Source organism: Meles meles, chromosome 8, assembly GCF_922984935.1.
Source record: "Meles meles chromosome 8, mMelMel3.1 paternal haplotype, whole genome shotgun sequence".
NCBI classification, from domain to species: Eukaryota; Metazoa; Chordata; class Mammalia; order Carnivora; family Mustelidae; genus Meles; species Meles meles.
In genome coordinates, this window is record NC_060073.1 from 68,433,304 (window position 1) to 68,452,978 (window position 19,675).

The following is a 19,675-nucleotide window of genomic DNA, read 5'->3' on the forward strand; positions in this document are numbered from 1 at the left end:
GGGAGAGGGAGGGAAAGAAGAAGGGGAGGGGATAAAGACGGGAAGAAACAGAGGAAAAGGATGAAGAAGAAGAAAACGATTCCTCCTCTCTCCCAGCAGCACTCAGCTTCCCCACTTTTGTGTGCTCCTAATATCCTAGGCACATCCTAGCTCTGCCATTGTTTTAATACTTTGTAATATTCTGTTTATTTGTGTGTCCAACCAACGTTTTTTGATCTCCTGTAGGTAATGAACCAATTGTTCTTCAGTTCTTATCTCTTCCATGCCAAGGAGGGTGCCAGGCATATAGTAAGTATTGGGTCAATGTTAATTAAATGAAATATTAAGGCATGAAAATATTTCAGGAGAGGGAATTATTTCTCCTCATTACTTTTACACCTACGGATGTAATACTTACTTGTTAGCTGTCTGAGAGTTTGAGTTTGCATCATATCCCCTGGGTAACATTTGATCTGGCAGTAGGGTAAGTCAGAGAGTTACATGCAAACTCTGGTTCACCCTGACTTTCAGTGACCCACAACAGCCAGAGTCTATCTTTCCACACTACTAAGACAGAACCCCAAGTATAAACTACTGATTTTAGTTAACAACAGTGTATCAGTATTGGTTCATCAATCGTAACAAATGTACTACCCCTATGTGAAATTTTAATAATAGAGAAAATCGTGGGGAGCTGCCCAATTTTCTATAAACCCAGAAGAGCTCTAAAAATAAGTCTATTCACTTAAAAAAATCTAGTACACATATGTTTACTTCCGATCTAATAAAACTTCAGCATGCTGAATTTTGTGGGTGTGGTATACTTCAAGTGAGTGTTTCTAAATTTGGGCATCAGATACCTTAAATTTGACTATATAAAATGTTGCACTTTGTGACAATAACATATTTTTGTTGTTATTAGGGTAGCTGAAAAACAAGTATAACCAGCAGTACGTTTAAAGTGATATATAGTCTCATACAATCTTTATAGTTTGAAGTAGACACTGGTGCTTCCCTTTTACAGTTCAGGAAACAGGCTTGAGGTTTGAGGTCAAATGCCACACAACCAACAAACACCAAGTCAAAATTCAAACCCGGTCATTTTTCTCAACATCCATGCTATTATTAACAATATAGCACACACATAAATATATAAATACAAGGAAATTTACACCTAACTCTTCAGTTATTTGAAAGACAGCCTGGTTTGCCTCACTATATATCAGGGAACGATATATGTCTTCAAAATACTGACTTATTTATTAAACAATATTCTGCCAAAAGGTCACCATTTAAATAATGAAAGCAATAAAGCAATGGACACATTTCTGGATGAAACACTGTTTGTTAATTCCCCTTAATTTATTCACAGTCATTTCTACTAATATTTATACCAGAGAGAATTCCTGTTGCAAACAAGCAGCTGTGGTTCTAGGAGCAATTAGCCAGCCGATCACCCGCAACTCAGCACAGAGCTTTAAATGCTACGGGGTGATAATATACAGATGGATTTTCCAGGTGAGACTGCTACGAGAGTCCTACAGAGACTGTAGGACTTTCTCCATCCTAACTTCAGATATGACATTTTTGACATATTAAAACTTCCCCTACTCAGGGACATCTGAGTGGCTCAATGGGTTAAGGGTCTGCCTTGGGCTCTGGTCATGATCCCAAGGATTGAGCCCCACATTGGGCTCCCTGCTCAGCTGGGAATCTGCTTCTCCCTCTGCCTGCCACTTGTCCTGCTTGTGTGTGTGCTCTTTCTCTCTCTGACAAATAAATAAGATCTTAAAAAAAAAAAGTTTCCCTACTCAGTGCAATACATATGTCCATATGTCCCTGAGGTTCACTTGTGTTGGCTTTTGCATGTGTGTCCTTTAAGCACTGGGAATGTCTTTTCTTATCAAATATTGTTAAAAGAATTTCACCGTGACTGAGAAATGAGAAAATGAAACCAAAACAAGACAACACAGTAATAACAATGCAGAGATAGTCCCAGGAGAACTAACATTATATTTTCAGGTGAAAAAATGTTTCAATCCCAGCTTTATGAAAATCAAAGCTTTTGTTATACTCTATGTTATTTTATTTTATTAATTTCTTCCCTATTAATGGCATTGCAAAGCAATTACGGAAATAACAGGCATAATTTCCAGGCAACAGATCCTGGTAAATACTTTAATTTTTGTGGTTAACACAAAGATAGGCCATAAATCTTTCTTTTTTCTTTATTAAAGTAAGAATCTATTATTATTGTTACTGAACATATTCTATAATATAATTTCCCCCCCTCAGGGGTTTTATTTATTTATTTGACAGACAGAGAGCACAAGTAGACAGAGAGGCAGGCAGAGAGAGGAGGGGAAGCAGGCTCCTTGCTGAGCAGACAGCCCGATGTGGGGCTCCATCTCAGGACCCTGAAATCATGACCTGGGCCGAAGGCAGAGGCTTTAACCCACTGAGCCACCCAGGCGCCCCTCTGTAATAGAATCTGAGATCTAGAATCAGAGTTCTGGGATCTACACTGCACTGCCTCCCATACTTTTTTATTTTTAAAATTTTTATTTAAATTCAATTTAGTTAATATATAGTCTACTATTAGTTTTCAGGGCTAGAGTTCAGTGATTCATCAGATGAATATAATACCCAGTGCTCAAATTACATGAAATGCCCTCCTTAATGCCCATCACCCTACCCACCACCCCTCAGCAACCCTCAGTTTGTTTGCTATAGTTAAGAGTCTCTTATGGTTTGGCCCCTCTCTTTTTATCTTATCTTCCCAAACCTTTTTTTTTTTTTTGGTCAGAGAGCGCACACACAGAGGGAACGGCAGGCAGAGAGAAAAGCAGACTCCCCAAAGAGCAAGGAGCCCAATGCAGGACTTGATCCCAGATCCCAGGACTCTGGGATCATGACCTGAGCCAAAGGCAAATGCTTAACCAACTGAGCCATCCAGGCATCCCTCCCAAACTTCTTAATAAGAATGCCTCAGGTAAACCATTTAAACTCTGGCTGTTGGAACTTAGTTTTCTTCCTTAAAAATTTAAATAATAATGTAAATTATTGCTTCAGAAAATATCCAAACCTAGTATCCTAACATTCAAAACCCATTTCCATCCACTAGCTTTCTCCATACTGACCACATTTGTTTTGGTGTCACCTCACTCTCAGACTCCTCCTGAGCCAAGAACGGCCAGTTGTACATGCTCTCCCACACCCACGGCCCCAAAGCTCAGCTTCTGTGAAAACTGTCTCACTCCCTGCCTTCTTGCTTTAATTGTTCTACCTGTTAGGCATGTCTTTTTTTTATTGACCAATTGACTAACTGGATTTCCTTTGTCTTTCAAAACACTCCTCTCAGAAACACCTTCTCTGTAAACCCTCTCTCCTTTGAGATGAATATCTAAATGGACACACTTAGATGCCTACCTAGCACTCATTCTCTGCTTTTACCTTCCTAAGAACACTCATTTTGTCCTCTTCAAATTCTGGTTTCTCTGACTGCCATTCCTTGTTCCTTCAGGATGAAGATGTTTGAGTCAGAGGCAAGAGGAAGAGATCTCAGCCAGGAAGGTGTTATTCTACACCTGCTTGTGGGAGATCAGGAGGGGCACTAGTCTAGATTACTGGATTCTAGGTTCAAATCTCAACTCTATCAACTGTACTGGCTGTACAGTCTCTAACAAGTTGACTTTTCTGAGTTCTAGTTTTCTGGTATTACAATGAAGAGTGTATGGTCACTTTTATAAGATTATTATAAAGAGTAATTTTTACTAAAAGTCTAGAATTGTTCTTGGCTCCTTAAAAGAGAGAGATCTTACATATAGAGGTATGGATAATCACTCTTCTGTGTAGAATGCTGGAAGTATTTTCAATAAAACCCCTGAATCTTATAGATCTTTTGGCTGTAATTAACTTTACTCATCAATCTTTACATTGGTATTTAATCATTTATATATCTGATATATAGACAGCTATCTGATATATAGACAGATATAAAAGATAAAAAAGTATACCATATTTATCATCTATGTCAATATAATTATATATAAAGAGATGTATAAATATACATTTCCATATATATGGATATACATGGTCATCTCTTCCCCTTCTCTCTATAAATATATAAATATGTATATATAATATAATATATATAATATATATGTATATATAATATAATATATATAATAAATATATGTATATATATTTATATATTTATATGACCAGAAAATGGAGATGGTAGGGAGAAGTGCACTGTCGTATCGGAAACTCCAGCTCTGGATGGATGGGGTTTAAATTCCAATGATCTATAGCATCTGTTAGTAGGATGGCCTCAAGCAAGTAACTTAAGAGTTCTGAACCTTGTTTTCTCTTTTGAAAGGTTAAGAAAATAGAACGTACCAGCCTGAGTTATTTCTAGGATTTAAGGTGACAATCTATGTGCCATGTGCCTGCAGGGATGTGCGGGTGTGTGTGGTATGCATTTCCCTTGGGAACAACAGTTCAGTATTCACTACTTCAGTGTTTATGATGGCTTCATATAACCACCACAAACAATAAGAACTGCCTATTTATATCTGTACATTAATTGCCTTGAGGATATTATTTACCTTTGTATATATCACTGTCCTCTGACAACACCTATTGTGTAACAAGGATTTGATTCGTTCTTGTGGAAGAAAGCAAAAGAAAAATAGAGGAATGGAGAGAAGAGAGAAAGGACAATGGGGATGGAAGGGAAGATGACTGCGTGAAAGATGGCTTTAAAGCTCATCACAAGGTTGACATGTGGCTAATGACTCTTTTCCCGTCAAATTTGACTGCTAGGTTTTCATGAAAATATTCCTTTTTAATACCTTTCATGCTTGGCATCCGACTCACTGTCCCTTCTCCTGAATGCCAAGTAGACCTCCATGTGCTTTCATTTTTCTTCTTAAAATATCTGCCACCATTTATAGCATCACCTTCTTTGAATCGATCATCTGATTTTCCAGTTATGATGAGCTCTTGCTAAATCTGTAAATGAGCTCAGAGGAGTACTTCCTTCAGGATAATTCTTCATCTTTCTTCCTCTGCCTTGCACTTCATGCTAGAATTGCTTGTGCCCTGTCTACACATTTTTCTTTTCAAGCAAGCTGAGCAAGAGACCATAGAAGCTATTTAACAGGAACAAGTAAAGCCATTTTGTGATCTATTGGAAATCTTTGACTAAAAGTGGTAGTAATAATAATTCCATGAGTAAAATGACAGCTACATGCAGGTATCATATTGGACCTTTTATATAATGTTTTGGGCTGAATTGTGTCCCCATAAAATTTGTATGTTGAAGTCCTAACCTCTAGTACTTCAAAATGTGACAGTATTTGGGGAAAGAGTCTTTACAGAGGTAATTAAGGTAAAATTAGGTTGTACGTATAGGCTCTAACCTAATATGACTCGTGTTTACACGAAGAGGAGATAAGGGCACAGACATGCACAGAAAAAAGATCATGGGAAGACAAATAGAGAGAATGGCACTTAAAAGCCAATGATTGGGGAGGGGAGGCGAACCATAAGAGACTATGGACTCTGAAAAACAACCTGAGGGTTTTGAAGGGTCAGGGGTGGGAGGTTGGGGCAACCTGAGGGTTTTGAAGGGTCAAGGGTGGGAGGTTGGGGGAACAGGTGGTGGGTAATGGGGAGGGCACATTTTGCATGGAGCACTGGGTGTTGTGCAAAAAGAATGAATACTGTTATGCTGAAAAAATAAATAAAAAGGAAAAAAAAAAAAGCCAATGAGAGATATTGTAGAAGAAATCAATTCTGTTGACACATTGATCTTAGAATTCTGGTCGCCAGAACAAGAGGAAATAAATTTCTGCTGTTTGATCCCTTAGGCTGTGGTATTTTGTTATACCAGCCCTACAAAACTAATACATACACTTCATTCTATTTGTTTCCCACAGCATCCTATAAAGAAAAATAAGTATCATCCTCTCCTTTTTATAGAAGGTAAAAGTAAGGCTCAAAAAAAAAAATTTGAAGGATGCCATTTGAAGCAGAAAATCAACCCACTGATGAATGTGATTTAACAGCAACTAGAGGCAATTGGTTTGTAGTCTGATCTCCATATATTAAATATGCATTCTAGTTCCCTGTGTTATTTACTAAACTGATTCTAGGGCGCCTGGGTGGCTCAGTGGGTTAAGCCTCTGCCTTCAGCTCGGGTCATGATCTCAAGGTCCTGGGATCAAGCCCCACATCAGGCTCTCTGCTCAGCGGGGATCCTGCTTCCCCCTCTCCCTCTGCCTGCCTCTCTGCCTACTTGTGATCTCTCTCTGTCAAATAAATAAATAAAATCTTAATAAATAAATAAATAAATAAACAAACTGATTCTAATTGTCTATTGTGTGCCAGACTTTGTGATCTGTGCTGAGGATCCAGAGAGAACTAAAACATAGTTCTTGGCCTGTAGAAGCTCTTGATGTTTTGGAGAAGATGCGCACAAAATACATTCATTCATTCAATATACCGTATTGGAAATATTCACTACATCGAATTGTCATAAGTCTAGACACAGATACGAGTAACTCTGCTGAGGAGAAATAAAAGCCTTACAAGTGGACATGAGGGCCTGCAGCCCTATAGTTGCAGTCATGCTCCCCAAGTTCTTGTGTCCCTGCCAGCACCTCCCAGATGGCTTCCCAGAATTTAGGCCCAGCCTCCACCAGCATTGCCACCACCCGCAAAAGAGCCAAGGGAGACGGAGCACTGCCCGCTCCATGGGCAAGGGGTTACAGCAGGAGCTGATGATGCCTGGTAACAAAGGAATTTCTGTCTTCCCTAAATCAGACAATCTTTTCAAATGCAGGGACCATCCATGGAGCAGTGGGGCACAGTGTAGGAAGGTCTGAGGTATAAGCTCTCCCTTAAAGTGGCTACCCTTAAAACACATCCGTGGTACAATTCCTCACATCTGCTATGATCCCAACATCCACACCCAGGGTGACATCTGCCTGGACATCCTGGAGGATAAGTGGTCCACCCTGTGTATGTCAGCACCATCCTGCTATCCGTCCAGAGCCTGCTAGAAGAACCCAACATTCACAGCCCTTTGAACACACAAGCTACTGAGCTCTGGAAACAAAAACAAAAACAAAACCCCCAAAACCCCATAACCTTTAAAAAAGTATCTGCAAGAAACAAACTCAAAGCAGGTCTCCAGCCAAGAACCCTGATTCATTCCTTGTGTTGTCTTATTAGCTTTTCCTTACATGATCTGTCCTTTCCTTTATTTCTATATGACTGTATTTTAAGTTGTGTTGTCAATTTTGTTTGTTTTTGTTTTTTTAATCAAGTTTCCAGTTGAGCCCCTGTGATAAATAATATTAAATAAATACATTCTTGGATTTTTTTTTTTAAAAAAGGTCTTACAGATAAATTCATCTGAGCCTAGAAGCATGAGGTGGTGTGACAAAACAATGGCTGATCACGTCTCAAACAGAGACAAGGATCTATGTTACTGTCTCATCACTAGCTGGGCAAATAGGCAGATGACCAGAGAAACGTGAACTGAGACCCCCTGAGCCACTTCAGGTTTTCATCCAGACTAGCCTTGTTCTGACATGTTGCTCCCCAGAACACAGCACAGTTACTGCTTCCAGCAGAGTTACCTGAAAAGAGTGAAAATCCCGTCAATCTCGATGATAGACTGACTAACTGAACAACTGGCTTATACTTGTCCATTTATTTTTAATCTGAGCTGGTAATACTACCAAGCTCTTCCCTTGGGAATGTATATGAAGATAAATGAGGTAATTTATGCCATAGGGTTCTGAACTCCTTAGAAGAAAAATGTTACAATAAATTTACAGTTATATTATATATTCTTTAATAAATATTTGATTGGATGTGCATAGAATATCTATGATCCCTTAAGAGATTTAGAGGAAGATAGCCAAGAAAAGACCTATAAGCCTTAAACTGCCAAAACCCCAGAAGATGATTTAAGAAATGCAATAAGTAAGTAGGTTGACCTATTTCTCATTTTAAGGGCAGAAATAAAATTACCATTCCTATGCAGGAAAAGTCTTCCTTCCATGGTAAGTATGAGCAATATTAACACCAAGCTTTATCTTTCTTTAGAAACATTTCTAAGTTGAGTTTAGTATGAATGAAGCTCAGACAAATACAAAAACAAAATCATGGAAAGTAAGTATAGTAACAGGTCCTTGACTAACAAATCTAGTTGCTTTTATGCTGTCCCTCAGTTGGGGTACACTGTGAAAAAAGCAAGAGCCTTGAAGTCATAATAACTGGTGTTCCATTCCTTTATCTTCCAATTATAACCCTTCTGACCTTGGGCAAGTGAGTTATACTCTCTGTGCTTTGGTTAGTCATCCATAAAATAAAGACATTAATAGGCAATGTGCAGATTTGTTGTGAGCACCCAATAATTTTTTTCAAACACCTAGAACTCCAGCCAAGGTACAGCAGGTGGTTGCCAAATGTTGTATGTTGTACTTTCCACCAAACGTATGGTTTCTAACAGCCATGGCATTAGACTAAACCTAAGGACTTTAATGATGATATATTAAACAGTAATTACATTATTATCTAATTTTTTCTTTATTTTATTTAATCTTTAATAACTTCCTATAGCATAGATACTTGTACTATTACTATTTTACAGATGAGAAAACTGGATTTTAGAAAGGTTCATTGACTCACCAGATTTAGAACGGTTATAAAGTGTGGATCAGTACTGAAGACTATGCTTTAAAGTCACCAAAAGAAAAAAAAACGTCACTACCAGGGGCAACCGTGTGTGTGTGTGTGTGTGTGTGTGTGTGTGTGGTGTAACCAACTCAAGGAAACATTTAGTCTAGTTCCTGTTAAATGATAATGATATTTATTATGTCTCACATTTCTGTAACATTTATATTTTACAAGTTGTTTTGCTTTCTGGTTTTTTGTTTGTTTGTTTTGGGGGTTTTCTTTTGCATAAAACAAAGAAGTGGGAGTGAAGAAATCTTTTCCCCCATCTTTTATGCGAAAAGAAGTGATTCTTAGAGAATAAGTAACTTTACCTTATTTTTATATAGACACTATACTAAAACAGTGTAGTTCTGCTTTTGATTAATTAACATCTTTGAACTTTTTCACATCTCTTAGGTGCGAGATCTCTGTGATGGATTAACAGTTGTTGGGAAAGTATTCCATAATCTCACTCACTAGCATTAGATGTGGCATACTGCTGCTAGGCTGTGGGGCAAAAGTCCTGGCCAGAAGCGTCATCTGAGCTATAGACTAACCTAGTGAATTTAGGCAAATCACTTATTTATGCACAGTCTAAAAAATGGATATAAAACTTTCATCTCTGTATTTTACCTGACGAGAGTGGAGGTACTTAGTCCCATCACCAATAGCTATGCATCTCCTTTGGCTCAGGACGACCTCAGACTCCTCAACTAACTTGGTTCTCTCTTTATCCCAGTTCTTACGTTTACAGTTTCTTGTTCTCTCTAATCCTTTAGGATTGGTTGCCTATTTAGACTATATCCATAGTTTGGTTTTCATTTGTCTCCAGTTACTGGGTCTCAGATGACTCCCAAGTGTATGTACTGCAGCCTGTGGGTAGTTCTCAGTCCACCCTAAGCTCAGGCCTGAGGAAAATGTAGTACAGCAAAGTTAGAAGTGTGGACTGCTTCTCATCTGGCAGAATGACCTGTACAGAATATAAAAGAGACAAAGGGAAATGAAAGATAGGAAAAGAGCAAAGCTCAGAAGTTAATGGGAGAAAACTACGAGGAAAATATGGGTATAGGATGGCCATGTTCTCCCCCGGGATGAGGGTAAGAGCAGAATTTTCAGGAGACAGATGTGCTTGCAAAATTTTATGTGACCCAGACATTTCCAAACACCCTGAAGATCACTAACACACTTTGTGGGAATACTGAAATATAGGCGTATCATGTTTTATTCTCAGATATGTCTGTAGTAACTGGAGCAGTACACCGATGGTGGGGTGTGGAAGGTATTAGTCAAAAGGGAAACCTGCCCTTCCTCCCAAAAAATGTTTCTCAGTTCTGTAAAATGTAATTAATTATTACCAATACCTACATATTAATTCCCTAAAGATTTCTAACCTTTTTACTCATGTGGGAAAAATATAGATTCCAACAATTTAGATTCAGATAACCTATTAGTGAAAAGAAAAGAGTAGAAACATGAAGTGTCAGTTTAAAACAAAATTAAAGAAATGAATACAGGTTTCATATAGTTATGGTTCAAAGTTTGATGAGAATAAGCATAAGAATAGGTCGATGTATTGATGAAACACCACCTCTTTTATTCAGTATGGTATCACGGAACCCAAGACAACATGTTTTATAAATTATAAGATGGACATTTGTATTTTTTAAGACTTCTGAAATTGGGTTGCATCTTAAAATTGAAGGCATGAATTGGCTTAATTGGCAGCATTTTTAACAATACATAAAGTAGAACTGAATCTTAAACCCTGTAGTACCTTAGACCCAATGAATCATGTTAATAAACATAGGTGAATGAGCATTTAAATGACACAGAAAGAGAAACCCTTACAATTCATTACAAAATTTCAGCCAATAATTCTCAAAATTAGAAGTACATCAGAATCTTTGGGGGGATATATAATGCAAACTGCTACCTTCCCTCCTCTGCCAGAGTTTCAGATTCAGTACTTCTATATTTGATGCCACTGGTCTGAAAACCACTGCTCTAGGTCATTTAAGTAAAAATTGCTTTTTTAGAAAAAATTTTATGTATTTATTTGACAAAGAAAGAGAGAGTACGCATAAGCAGGAGAAGCAGCAGAGGGAGAGGGAGAAGCAGGGAGCCAGATATGGGGCTCCGTCTGATCACAGGACACTGGGATCATGATTGCAGGACCCTGGGATCCTGACCTGAGCCAAAGGTGGACGCCTAACTGACTGAGGCACTCAGGAGCCCCTTGTTTTATTTTTTCATCTTGGTCTTTATGCTATTAATTTAGAAATTTCAGTTACACTTTTACGGTATCGCACCTAGAAAATCATCACTGCCCTCTAATAAATTTTCTGCTTACTGCCATGCTTTCCTCATTCAGAACCATCTTTTTCAGAAATAACAGAGTTATCATCTGTTGCCCCTCCTCAACACACACACACACACACACACACACACACACACACACACACACACACAGAGTTTATAATTGAAGGCTATTCATAGACCTTAATCTTCCTGATCTGATCTACTTCTCTAAATGCTTTGATCATATAATCATTTCAAGAAAGTTCTATCAACTGATTGCTCAATATGTCAACTTCTTTTCCAATCAGATACCTCTGCACTTACTTGCTGCTCACTGAACAGGTGAAGGCCTACTTTAGTCCAGCACAGACAACTTTTCAGACTCAGCTCTAACACCATCTCCTGTTTCCATTTTTTTCTTGAATACTCCAAAAGAGAAATTAATTCTTGGCATGAAGTTTATTAACGTTATCATATAGTGCATATAACATAATCATTATGTGGGGGTACTTAGTTCTTACATCATCTACAGTATGATCATCTTACACTGAAATCACATCTTATTTTACAGGATTTTTCCTTGAACAATTGACAGAATTCTTTTTTTTTTAAGATTTTATTTATTTGACAGACAGAGATCACAAATAGGCAGAGAGGCAGGCAGAGAGAGAGGAGGAAGCAGGCTCCCTGCTAATCAGAGACCCCAATATGGGGCTTGATCCAGGACCCTGGGATAATGACTTGAGCCAAAGGCAGAGACTTTAGGCCACTGAGCCACCCAGGCTCCCCTCATGATTTACAGAATTCTTATCACAAAGTTAGGACTCAATGAGTGATGTTACATGGAAATATATTTGTAATTAAATAATATTTTCAAATAAATTAGTGTTTTTGGACTAATATACAAGTGGTCAATGTTATATGTGGTTTTATTTAACTCAATAAAAGGTTACTAAATATTAAGTAGAATTTATTATCTAAGGCATCAAAAAGAACAGAGACAAAAATATACAGGATCAATTTGGCAGGACTCATATTTATTGAGCATCTACAACTCGTACGTATATCTAAGAAACTCTCAGAGTAAAAGGCTAATGATATTCTACCAAGGGACAATATTTTGCAGAAGCCTGTGAAAATATTCTATTGAGTTAGAGCCTCAATACTGCTCCTTATAGTATTCCACTGAGGTTTAAACAAAGAGCTATCCAAAAAGAATTAAATCACACTCACTGGGGCCAGAGGAAAGATGGTCCCCTCACACATGAAAGGAGGCAAGTGCATTTCAGAAATAAATGACTTTACATAGACGCACAGGCCTCTTGAGGGTGGAGTAGGCACTCCAGCTGGAAAGCTCTCAGACTAAATCAGACAGCAAAAGGTCATGACTGACAAAAAGGGAATCTCTTCTAACTTCATTTTTTTCTTTTTACATTTGTCAACCTTAATAAGAAACTACTTCAAGCCTCTTCGTGACTCACTCAGTTTCAAGTGTGAACTGAAGACAGGTCAAGACAGTGTTATGGTTCAGAAATTTTGGTAAACACGTACTTGGATTTCATATCAGCACTCTTAATTAAATAATTTTAAAGCCTTTTATTTGAAAACTGCACAGGAAAAAAGGAAACATCCTAAGGCACGTTATCTGCTTGTTCTAATTCCTATTAAGATTCCACCTGGCAGAAGCTCTCAAGTAGCAAGAAGAAAGGGGAAATTTCATGGATATGGAAAATTTTAGACATAGTTTTCTAATTTATAGTGACCTAATCTTTTAGAAATCATTACTTATCTAATCCGTACCAGACAAAATCTTATTTACTGGTGGAAAACTGAGATTCAGACAAGTCACACAGCCAATAAGTGGAAGTGTACATACTCGAGCCCTATTCTAGCTGCCAGTTCTCTTTAGATGCCTGGCACCCCATCCTTCTAAATGTTAAGCATCACTTTTCTGGATGTCTCCAACACTGCATTACTTATTTTTAAATCTGTGTTTCTTTGATTAGGCACAGTAAACGTTTCATATGAAGGACTGTATTTTTGCTAGGTTTCCAGAAGACAACCTTCTGAGAAATGTTTTTATGTTATATTTGGGGGTGATTGTAGTCCTGAGTTCAATTATTTAAATTACTGTCGCAATCTCTACTCTACCCTTAGTAAATAAATCTCTTTAAAAATAATTTTAAAGTCAAAGAAATCTGAATATGAAATGGTATTGCTAAGGATTCCAAATGGGAAATATCAAAGTCAGAAAAATTCAAATTTTATCTGTCCCCTCATCTTAGCTCTCCATTCAAAATTAAATGCAGCTATGAATTGTTCCAGGTAAAGTGAATGTTTTACTCTTATTCTCTTCTAAAGGACAAAATTAAAAGTATGAAATAAAAATTAATTCAGCTGAAAAGTCATCACTTCTATTTGGCTTTCTCACTTAAAAATGATAGATTTTCAATGGTAAAGTGAATTGCCCTATAATCTTCTGATGAAAAGCAGTATCATCTCAATTTTAGGCATGGTTTCTGGAATAATTTAGATTTTCATGAAATTAATTTTGTTTCTCATATTACAACATATAAAAAGTTGAACTTGAAACTCCTAAATTTTCTTATTTATGTCAAGAATAAAATGCAATTTAATGGGTATTCTAATCATCCACCATAGGAAACCTTTTACTGTGCATCTCTGGACATATTTGGGGCACAGTGTAGATTAAGAATACCAGTTCTAGTCTCTGATTACTGGGATTCAAATTCAATTCCATTACTTCCTAAAAGTGTGACCTTTGCAGGAAGGGACTCATTCTCTCCATGCCTCACTTTTTCAACCTATAAAATGAAGGAGTTATAATAATACCTATCAACATAGGATTTAAAAACTTTCAAAATAATTCATGTAATATAAATAGAATCTGCCTGTCACCCAATCACTCAGATAAGTCCATAATACATGGTTCCTATTTTTGGTGGAGATAGCATTTATCTGGATGTCTGAGATAATAATAATAATAATAATAATAATAATAATATATGTAATTATTACTATATTATATGTGTTTATATAATATACATTATATATATAATTATATATATTATTATTATTATTCAGATCTCCACCCCTCTGTAACAATGAAGATATTTCTCCATTCACTTAGCAAATGTGAGTAAATAAAATAAATTTTGGACTAAGTGGTGAAAATATAATGTCTAACAAAATGTAGTTCCTGACCTCGGGGAGTTTATAAATCTTAGAGAATGACTGACTAGAGACAATAATTCAGTTTTTGAACTTTCATTTCTCCATTTATAAAATAAAGGACCAATCTATAGTATCTTAGTTCTCTTTATCTTCTAAAGGGCTAAATTTTATAAATTAAGTTTATTTGTAAAGAACAGCTTGTTATAACACTATCATGAATCTCTGACCTCTTGAAAATCAATGTGAGCATGAGTGTGAAAATGTTTTCAAAAACATCATTGCTAAAAAAAAAAAAATTTCTTTGATGATTTTTTTATTTTTTCAATGTAAATAATAAATATTTAATATATAAACATTAAACAACACGTTACTGCCAAAAAAGAAATCAAATGAATAATCAGAATATGTCTCAAATAAAAGAAAAAGAAAACACAACATTCCAAATCCTTTGGGATGCATCTAAAGCTGATGTTAAAGTGAAATTTATGCTATAAATGCTTATATTAAGAAAAAAGTTCAAATAAATAACATTATACCACAAGGAACTAGAAAAAGAAGACACTTAGCTGAAATTTAGTAGAGGAAGGAAATAACAAAGAAAAATCAGAAATAAGTAAAATAAAAAACATAACAGTTAATCACAAGTTTTTCCAAAAAATAGACAAAATTGGCAGTACTTTTACTATGTTAACTAAGAAAAAAAAAGAAGTCTCAAAAACCACAGTGAGAAATGGAAAACAATATAACAGATAACCATAGAAATACATAGTGTGATAATAGATTACTATAAACAATTATATACTAACAAATGATTTTTTGTTTAAATCCACCATAATTGAAAGTTAATCAGCTCTACTATTAAAATAAAGCTTTTAAAAAAAGCTATGCACTTACACAAAAGAATAAATTTGACATCACTGAAACAAAGATATAACACAAAACTATTATGTTGGTGCCAACATTGGGTATGCATCGGAGTTGGAAATACTGGAGTCAACAAGACTGGTTATAAGACCATTGCAAGGGGCACCTGGGTGGCTCAGTTGTAAGCATCTGCCTTCGGTCCAAGTCTTGGTATCATGCCCTGAATTGGGCTCCCTGCTCAGCAGGAAGCCTGCTTCATCCTCTCCCACTCCCCTTGGGTATATTTCCTCTCTCACTATCTCTCTCTCTTTCTGTCAAATAAATAAACAACATCTTAAAAAAAAGCAATTGCAAAAATAAAAATGAAAATAACCAAAAACAAAACAAAACAAAAACCCTAATTACCAACATGGCAATAAGGTTAGAATTAGGTGTATGCATTTGAAATATATTAGATAATTTTGGCCAAATTCAATAGACTGAATAAGAAGGGTTAATACAAGCAGGACTTGTAGGATTCATTTTTAGTATTTTAGCTTAAATAACTATCTATATAACAATGAAATTCATGAATTATATATTTTCAGGAATGGAAATTGCTTATTTCAAATATAAAAGGTTTGCATGGACATTTAGGATCTATAGATCAAGGAAGGACTATTTTTCAGTCAAGGGAATTTGAAGAGTTGATAACATAGACTATTCTTATCCAAATAGATAAACACAGATGTAGGGCATGCTAGCAGGGCCAAAACAACAACAAACAAACTTTTGGTCCATGTAGAGGCCTCAAAGAAACCAAGCCGGTCACTAAACTGAGCTCAACCTTCAACTTCACAGTAGTAAGTAGAGACATTTCGTGCAGTTCCAAGGACAAAAATGATGCTCAGTAGAGTCTACTAACTGAAAGGAAAAATACTCTGATAGGGCCTGAGTTAGACTATAGAGAATGAGCTTAGTTGTAGCCAATGAAAGCGCTAACAGGAATTTTACAGGGAAGAGAAACCAGGGAAATAAAATAACTACAAACCCTCCTAGAAGGGCCAAAGATCTTACCAAGGAGGTTGGGCTTCGAGGCTGGAACCCAAGTGAGCAGGATACGGGACTAAGGCAAAGGGACTGAAGAGAAGCCTGGGCAAGACAAATGGACGCAAGTAAAGTTCCGTGACAGGCTATACATCCTTAACAAAAAGATCATCCTAGGGGAAAACAGATGGTCTCTTCCCTCTCAAACTCAAGTTGAAAGAAATTTCTTCACTATGGCCGTGCTTGGATTTTACTGACTCATGGCCTGGAATGGAAGGAAAATCTAATAGCAGGTAAATCCTGCCATGCATGATTTGGGCTGCAGAAGACAGATGCTGCCACACTCGGGCTCCTGTAAGTTCACTCTTCTCTAAAGGGCACTTTGCAGGGGGAGAAATGGAATTTTCTCAAAGCTCCAGGGAAACAGTGTCTGAAGGGAAGGAAGAATTAAAAACAGAAGAGCTAAGAAAAAGAAAACAAAGGACATTCCTTGAAAAACCTTACAAAGTAGTCAGGTTTCTCAAGGGATTGTGCCTTTCAACCCTTATGGATGTTCTGTGGCCTGTGAGAGACTGTATCAGACACTGAGGATCTGTGAGGAGTAAAGCAAACAGCACAGCATGAGCTATCAATCTGGTGTTGGAAGAAGAGTCTTCACAGCATTCTCCAAAATGAAAGTGGATGAACAAGTAACTCAGGAAATAAATTATTGCTTTATGATAACTTGTAGAAGCCTATGATTTGAATGAATCTTTATACTGCATAGTTCCCATCGTCTTTTTCTATGTGCAAAATAATATTCATTACAACAATCTGATATTTAAAAATATAGATATAAAAAATAACCATAAAAATTAAATATTGCCTAGAAAGTCCCATTATATGCAAATTAATGGCTGTTAGGATATTGGTTTTGATTCTTTTAGAATCAAACTAGAAGTAAATCATATGGTAGATTAATTTTGGGTTTTTTCAAACTAAATATATTACAAATATATGTACATATGTATTCATTTGCATTGTTTTTGAAAAATACATAATTTTATTCTATAAGCGTATACTTTATTTAACTAGTCCTTTGTTTTAGACATTTAAGTTGGCTCCCACTTTTCCAAATGGAACTGAAATTAACATTCTTATTTCTAGATCTTTGCTCATATCTACGATTATTTCCTAAAAATAAGTTGGTATAATTTAGGCTTTTTGTCTCACCACCAATTGTTGCATGCATAGGCTATCATTTTTTCACAGATTTAAAAATGCTATTTTTATCATATACTAAATTAGAACCTATATATTTATCTGTATTTTTCTGCAGGAAGCTGTGATGTTTTAGATTTCATATATCTTTTTTTTTCTACTGAAGTATAGTTGACATAAAATGCTATATTATTTCAGGTATATGACAGATTTTATATATTTTTAAAATATGTGGTATGGTAGCTTACACTCACTGCAAATCTTTAAAATATATAAATCTTGGGGCACCTGGGTAGTTCAGTCAGTTAAGCAGCCAACTCTTTTTTTTTTTTTTTTTTTTTAAAGATTATTTATTTATTTGATAGAGAGAGATCACAAGTAGATAGAGAGGCAGGCAGAGAGAGAGAGGCAGGCTCCCTGCCGAGCAGAGAGCCCGATGCGGGACTCGATCCCAGGACCCCGAGATCATGACCTGAGCCGAAGGCAGCGGCTTAACCCACTGAGCCACCCAGGCGCCCCAAGCAGCCAACTCTTGATTTTGTCTCAGATCATGACCTCAGGATCCTGGGATCAAGCCCTATGTCAGGCTGTCTGCTCTGTGGGGAGTCTGCTTGAGGACTCTCTCTCATTTTCCTTCTGCCCTTTGCCCTCTGGCCCTGCTCTCTCACTCTCAAATAAATTAATAAATCTTTAAAAATATATAAATACATAAGTCTTCCCAAACACACATAATACAAAATAGGTGGTTTAGAATGGTATATATATAATTTTGAGGATCAACAATATATTTATAAGACTCATTCTCCCAGTCTTTATTGAATATCCCTCCCAGAACTTTTTTTTTAAAGATTTATTTGTTTTAGAGAGAGAGAAAGATAGAGACAGCAAGGGGGAGGGGGAAGGGAGAGGTAGAGAGAGTCTCAAACAGACTCCATGCTGAGGCTGGAGCCCAATATGGGCCTCAATCTCACAGCCCTGAACCAAAACCAAGAGTCAGAGGCTTAGTCGACTGCACCATCTAGGTGTCCCAAATTCCCCCCAAATTTTAAAATATATCCTCTTTATTATATCCTCTTTATATGAGTTTTACAGTTGGTCTCGTAAGTTAGTTTTGAAATATTTTTCTGTTAAGAGTAGGTAAAAATAGGGGCGCCTGGGTGGCTCAGTGGTTTAAGCCTCTGCCTTCGGCTCAGGTCATGATCTCAGGGTCCTGGGATCGAGCCCCGCATGGGGCTCTCTGTTCAGTGGGGAGCCTGTTTCTCCCTCTCTCTGCTTGCCTCTCTGCCTACTTGTGACCTCTCTCTCTGTCAAATAAATAAATAAAATATTTTAAAAAAAGAGTAGGTAAAAATATTTTCACTCTTACACATTTTCTATCTAATTATTGCTAGTACTATTAAACTTATTGAAAAGTTTTTGTAGGTTTAGTTGGTTCTCACAGATGTTTAGGTAAATATCTGAAAAATCATAATTTCATTTCTCTTACTATGTATATCTTCTAACCATTTTTCTTATATTATTACACGCAGTGTATTTTGAAACAACTACAAATGCAGTTTTAATTCTTTGATAAGAAAACTGTCGTCTCAATTTTAGAGGAACTATTATTAAGATTTGTGTTAACCCAATACTCTCTAGATGTATGTGATACATTACATACAGTAAGTATGTGATAATTACCTATAAACACTATTTTTTTTCCAGTTTCAACAGTGCATTCTTAAACAATTTCATATAAACAAAGGACCATATGAATGTCTCTGAGACATGTTGAAATGCTACAGTTAACATAACACAAACAAAACACTGGGAGACACATTGGAGAACAGGTTTTGGTTTTAATTTTCATCATTTTGCTGCAGTTAATAGCAGTTTATGATAGAATGATCAGACTTTGATTATCCCAACTGTGTTACAACTCCTTCCCAAATGAATAATCTCTGTCATCCTCTTTTCCAAACTGATATTACAAACCCATGAGAAATATTAGCTTCCTTATCCTTATTCTACAAGTCATGGAAGGTATTCTTTTGATTGGAAAGAAGGAAAGGGGAAATAGGGAAGTTGCCTTCCATGGGAATGATCCTTTTGGCAGGCTGGAAGAAGGACTGAGAATGGGGTGGACAGACACTGAAATACAAAGCCAGTTAGTTTCAGTACTGAGGAAGAAATACAAAGGAAAAAAGAAGGGTTGTAAGAATCATTTCACAAGAACTGGCAATGTAACACTAGGAATTCCAATGAAAAACAGAAGCTAGAGTCAGATGTCATGGTGGGCTCACCTCTGCACAATTATTAGATTACTTAAACTGTCCAAATCTGTATCTTCCTAATATAAAATAAAGTCACATTTAGAAATACACTTACTGCATGAATA

The 19,675-nt window shown here is 36.5% G+C and overlaps 1 pseudogene; it reads left to right on the forward strand.

The window, feature by feature from the left end:
• The first annotated feature begins 6,654 nt into the window (after window positions 1–6,654).
• On the forward strand, window positions 6,655–7,196 carry LOC123948977 (annotated as a pseudogene).
• The last annotated feature ends 12,479 nt before the right edge of the window (window positions 7,197–19,675 follow it).